At 33.1% G+C, this 6,663-nt stretch overlaps 1 pseudogene; it reads right to left on the bottom strand.

Annotated features, from left to right (window-relative positions):
• Positions 1 to 605: 605 nt before the first annotated feature.
• Positions 606 to 5,085, bottom strand: LOC114171321 (annotated as a pseudogene).
• Between the last annotated feature and the right edge of the window lie 1,578 nt (positions 5,086 to 6,663).

Genomic DNA, 6,663 nt, shown 5'->3' with positions numbered 1-6,663 from the left:
TCTATATAAACATATATGAACCTTGATATGTGTAACTAGAAGATGGGGGATTATTTTCAAATATTATATTATGTTTCAGTAGAAATAAATTTCCTTTTCTATAATAAAATTGTAATTTCCTTTTCTTATAGTTTTTAAAATTTTGTTGTTACAAATTCTTATTTGATTGTAATTTTAGTATAGGAAAATTTAATTTAAACTTTAAAAAACTTTAATATTGTAATTTTTGAATGAATTTATTTGGTTGTGGTATAAGAACAGGAAATGAAAAAGAGTGTAGACAATATATAGAATTATGCAGAATCTTTTCAAATGTTGCAATTTGAACAGTAAAAGATGTCTATTTAAAGACCCTCACTCTATAAAACATTAGCCATTGCTTCCTGCATTCCATCAATTTCTGCGTGTTCATCAATATAAGGAAAATATTTAAATATCCTTCACCATCATACCCACACTTCAATTTTCACCACCACTCCCATAGCTGCAACAGTCACCTAAAGGCTACTGTAGAAGAAGAGAGAAAATGCTAAAAGAATTAATTTCAAAATGGATTTTTCAAAAAATATTTCATGTTTTTCAAATCCCATTTCATATCAGAAGTTTTATTCTGGAAAACTTTGCTCCGGAAATATTATTTTAAAAATTTCAAAATCTTCGAAAAGCCTAGTACCGAGCCTCAGTTTTGTATTAAGCATACCGTCCGCATTATATAATTTTTCATTTTGCCTACTTGCTGCACTGTTATCCTTCTTCTTCCCACCATCATCTTCCATGGATTCATCCACCTCACCCACATTTCCGGGACCTTCGCCTTGGTCACCTGACTTGGCTTCTGTCTCATCCTACAACAGAATGCTTTAATTAGTAAGTGTGAAAACACTAAAATTTCCAGCATACGATTGATATCAACAATAGTCAATTCTCTAAACGGTTTCAAGAAATAAACCTCCAACATCATTTCAGTAAGATTGAGAGGGTGACTTGAAGGAACTTCAACAGCACTAAAGTCATCAACAGATTTAAGGCTCCCAATATATGAAGATTCATTGTTATAGACTTCATCAACGTTAAACTCTTTTGCAAATTCAAAAACTATCTTTGCCTCTGAAGCTTCACCTTGATCCCTATTTGGGGGCATGGTATAATACTGAATTTTACCTGAAACATACAAACAGAAAGAGAAATTTCTTTGTTTAGTTCTTTCTCAATTTTAACTTCAACACAGAGAAAAGTAATCGGTTCTCTGCTCATAATTTAAGAAATTCCATGCACGCATACCCTCGTTCCAATCACGAAGAATGATTCTTGCAGTAGTAGCAACGTCAAATTTTCCACTTTTCGTGAGGTTGCCCTCAGCTTCAGCTACCTTCAGCAGAAAGTCGTCAACATCACCTACATTGAAACTGCAAATTTTGTACAGAGTTACCAGCTGCTTAGGCAGACAGAGCTTTAGAATTTCCTTCACTGCGTTGTCCAAGTTAAAAGAAAAGAAATAAGTCTTTCAATTTACTTAACAAGAGTTAGTACAACTTAAATCAGGATTTTCCATAAATAAAATAAATGTATCATGCAAACTTCTAAGTGTTTTGGAAATTAGAATTCTCATTACTGAATAAAACATTAATTTATATCTAAAACAAGATAACAGGAAACATAATCCAACAACCCGCACATAGAAAAATCCAACGTTCTACTACATCACCTATCAGTTGTTCTTTTAAAACCTAACAGAACTCCATTTTATAACTAGGATAAGTGACAAGATTTAATGAAAAGGTGCTATTATCACTGACATCTTGAGAATGGTTAGATCAAACCACACACAACCATATAGTAAAATACAATGTACACACCCAGTAACCCACGGACTTACCTCATTCACACCATCATTGTTAACACAGAAGTAAAGGGAAGTTGTAAAGAGGGAACGATTCTGAAAATAATTGAATTTATAATTGAAAGTCATTCTATTTGAGAAAATGGAGTAAAAGGGGACAAGAAATTTACACAAAAAAACAAGATGTTAAATAAAAATGTACAATGGACCAATAGCACTTATGCTTAAAAATAGACATAACATAACACGTTTAAAGACAAAAAACACCCTTATATATATAGCCACTAGTCAAACCAAATGCACCAAAAAATAGCAAATACTTCAAACTTTTGTAGAATTGAATAGAATTTCTTCAATGTCACAACTTCATTTTCTTTTACTATTTTTTCATGTAAAATACCTATAAATCTTCTACCATTCATTTCGAACTGAATTAATGCAAATAAACACCTGAATAACCACATAATAAGAGGAGGGGGGAATGACTTGGTATACCTGGGCTAATAAGATCTAACTTCTCAATCCTCTATCAATTTTTAAGGCAATGGAAGCATCATTTTCTTGAGACTTCAGCATAACAACACCAGGAAAATTTAGCAACTTAACATTTTTGTCCAATTAAACCTCTTGAATTGACCTTGTTAACCCCGGAGTAGATGCAACATTGACAACATGAGACCTTTTTAAACTATTATAAGACTACTCTTACCCACATTGGGCAAGCCAATCAAACCCATAGTTATTGACTTTTTGTTTGTCAAGACAAGGAAGCAAAACAACAACAAAATCAATAATTTACAATTAAAGGACAAAAGAGAAAAAACAAAACAATTAATAGATAAGCAATAGAGATTAAAAAGACTAGAAAAAAAAACTACACCAAGGAAAATAAAAATTAAGTCATATGCAAAATCCCCAAAAGGTAGCAATGATAACCCACAAAGATCCACACTAAAGCATATTCTTCCAACTTAAAAACTGTATATTTAGTTTTTCTTGTGATTGACCAAAAGTTGGCACATTCATGCACAAGCAAACAAATGTTAGAGATCAGTGTCACCTAGATGACTAAATATGTGTGTTTGTTGTGTGTGTGCAAGCTTTTAACTAGGCGCAAACTTCATTTTTTTTAGAGTTAAATTAGACCTAAACAGACATTTCTACGATTTTGATTCTAAAAATAGAATATATTTGAATAATAAAATCATTTTCAACGGATAAAATAGCACCAACACTACATCAGTAAGAAAAAACCCTATCTAACAGAATTGATACTTATCTTACAATAGAAACTATGATTCAGAAAAAGCATCAACAACATAGAGAACACCAATGCCAACAATTCTCAAGTCTCGACAAGAGGTGATATTATTTTAGGAGCAAGTACCATAGACATAGGGTTTAGTAATAATTTAATTTCTACTGACATGTGAAAAATAGCGTGATCTACCACTTTATTTTTCTTTTTGATCCGGTGCACACGACACATCCACCTGTAAAAGTTGCTTCAAATTGACTCAAAATGTAAGAACAAAAAATGAAAACCAACTTACTTAGGTTCTTCACTTCTCTTTAAGTATATATACTATGAATTATTTGCAAAACCTTCTGATTTTATATTTCGTTCAACATTTAGGTTTGCCAATTTGACAACATTAAAGTTGGTTTTTCCAGTGAAGGCGTCCCTTATTGTATAATTTTCATGTCAAGATAGTGTATCCAATGCACATTAGCAACATCATATATTTAAAATGTCCCAGGCTAGAATTCTGGGAACACAAACACAAACACAACCACATCCATACGTACCAAAAAAAGGATAAGCAGTGAATACATAAAGGTTTCTCAATCATATATCAGATAAAATTCCATGAAGGGAAGCACAATACCCGAACCAAAATTAAGTTGCAATTTTACAAACAACTCTCATCATTAAATCTGTTACCTCATGACTTCTTGAGTAATTCTTAACAATTGAGTAGAGTATCAGCTCCAACGTTTGATCTTTGTTGTTGTGTGCTACACTTGAAGGCCACAGTAGGTAATTCTTCTCTAAGATATTTGAGCCACTTCTCTAAACTTCTTCAGGCACAAGATCTATTATATAGGTCAAATGATTAGGCAGCGCAAAAATAAATATACCAAAATGGAGAAAGGAGACAAAAATGAAATGTGATCAGTAAACTACCAATTTTATTTAAAACCAAGATAAGACGTTTATTAGGACCCGATTTCATCACCATGTTTTCCATCTTAGGTTAACGAGTCCCCAAAGGGTTCTAGGCATCAAGGACCTCCAGTAAGACATTAGAGGCTTCAATGACCTTAACAAGATCCCTGTAAAAGGCTCTATTTGAGCTATCTATGGAATAAGAAAACAAAAATAACAATGGTCAGAACACAGGCAAGTAAGCACTTGAAAGTCAAACTAACCAAACTGTCAGGAAAGTACAAATAAATGCACACCTCTGGTCTTTGCAGCATTACCAAAATCATTAGTATTTTTTAGAATCCTCTAGCAACTTAGAGTCATCTTCCTCCTCTAGCAAGCCCAATTTCCTTTTACGAGCCTGAACAAGGAATGAATAGTAAGTTCCTAACTGCAAGGAAAACAAAGATCCCAAAGGACTCTTTTCTTAGTAGCACTCCTCTCTTTCCCACCCCATTTTGAAGTGGACATCAATCTTCAGTGATACAATAATACAAAAACATTTTAATATACCAACAGTCAAGCACCCTCATTATCTTCTATCCATGAACCACTTTCTACAGGAACAAGGTTTACATAAAACTTCTACCTGACATTTTTTATTTATTCATTCATTTAGCTTATCTTGTAACATAACATGAAATGGGAGTTCGATAATGATAAAACAATTACCCTCTCCTTATGTTCAGCTTTCTTTTGCTACAATTCCTCAATGGCCTTCGCTCTTCGAGCTTCAAGGGCTTTGAGTTCATGTTCCATAAAGGGCCAATCATTGGGAATACCAGGATCCTTCTCAACCTTCTTTGTCCCACTCAGCCGAAGCTTCTTCGCTTCCTTCGCTTTTTGTCTATTGTGCTCTTTCACCTTTTGTATCACCTTGTACTTCTTCTTCATTGAAACTCTCTTACTCTTACTCTCTGCAACGCAAAAAATTCACAACAATAATAAAAAAAAATTAAACAAACAAAATCAATGCGCACTACTGATATCAAAGAATAGGGATTAGGATTTCCTTACTCTTGCTCTTCTTCACCATAGTGTGTTCTCTACCGTCAGGAGAAAAGAGATCACACGTTAGAAGAAAAAATGGAGAGGGAGAGAAGAAGCAACAGATTTTGGAAGAGGGGTGGAGAGAATAGAGAAGAGGGTGAAGAAGTGTGTTGTATATTTTGTTATCTACTTAAAAACTAAGAAAACAAACTACTAGGGATATTATCGAAATACCCCAATCTAAATTGCTTACGCGTGTCCCACTCTTTGGTTTTATTGTCCTTTTACCTGTGCTGAAGTTGGTTTCTGCCTTTTTTCAGCCCATGAATTCAGTTCCGATTTTACCCCCATAATCCTGAAGCTTTTCATTCTAATCAATGGGTTTATTGTAAAATTTTGTTTCCCGCTCTTCTTTGCTACTCAATTCTCTTCTATGATTGATTGACGTATATATACTTTTTTTCAAAGTGGAAGATTATGGATTTATCTACTGCATATTTCTATTTCAAATTGTCATTGAAGCCAATAGAGTGCACTGAAATTGCGGCTGGTGTGGTTCGTGCACTTGGAAGAAAGGACAGTGGTGTGGATTTTCGATTTTGGTGGTGCATTAGCGATGTTTTGTTCGTCAATTTCGGTGGTGCGTTAATGAGGTTTCTATTCGTCTGGTCTTAACCACCCTCACTTCACTGTTTAGGGTTTTGCTTCACTCACCCTCACTTCACTTTTTTTTGTTTTTTTGTTTTCTGCTAAACTTGGGTACTTCTTCGTTGATGGTATAGGGTTTATCATGAGTTTGATTCCCTTCAAAACTACTATGATGCCTTAATCGATGCCAAGAAGATCATCGACTATCAAGATCGTCGACTACTATCAAGTTGGTGCGTACAATTATTTTTTTTCATTTTTGAAGTTTTTGGATCCAACAAGATTTATTTTTTGCTACAAAAAATCATTTATTAAGCTGGCTTCTCTAAAAAACCTTTTTATTTTGTATTATTAATTGGTGTTTGTATTTTTGTTCTACGGTTTTCTTGATCAGAAACAAAGACAATGTTTCTTTTAGTAAAAGGGTACATTTTTTTCGAGAGCTCTGTTTGATTATGGTTATATTTTTAATGTTTATTTTTGTTTGTATGTGTGTGAATTTACATTGGTGTAGAGATTTGTGGATTCTACTTCTATATTTTCTTATGATTTTCTCTTTCTATATTGATAGGACATTGTTGAGAAAGGTGGATACTAGCTATAACTTTTCCCAAAAGGTATTTTTTTAGGGTTTGTGATTTGTTTCATTTTTTGTATGTGCTAATGTTTTCTGTAGCTGTTTTTTATGGTTACATTGGTGTTTGTCTGAAGTTTAATGGTAAGTGTTTTAGGTTTTATAATACATTTAGTGAAAATTGATAATTTTGTTTAATTTTTGGGTATTTGGGTGCTAAATTTGAATTGATGGAGGCTGATGGATTTATATAATTGAAGGGTTGAATTTTTCGAGATATTTGAAACGAGATCCTGATAATTTATTGAATGTATGTTGATTTAATTGATGGTAAGGCTACTAATTAGTTTGAAATTGTAATATGAGTTTTTGATGTTGAATGGAGAGCGTAATTTATGTATT

This window comes from Vigna unguiculata, unplaced genomic scaffold (genome assembly GCF_004118075.2).
Source record: "Vigna unguiculata cultivar IT97K-499-35 unplaced genomic scaffold, ASM411807v1 contig_20, whole genome shotgun sequence".
NCBI classification, from domain to species: domain Eukaryota; kingdom Viridiplantae; phylum Streptophyta; class Magnoliopsida; order Fabales; family Fabaceae; genus Vigna; species Vigna unguiculata.
The sequence above is the reverse complement of the archived record's forward strand: the minus strand, read 5'-3'. Positions and strand labels throughout refer to the sequence as shown.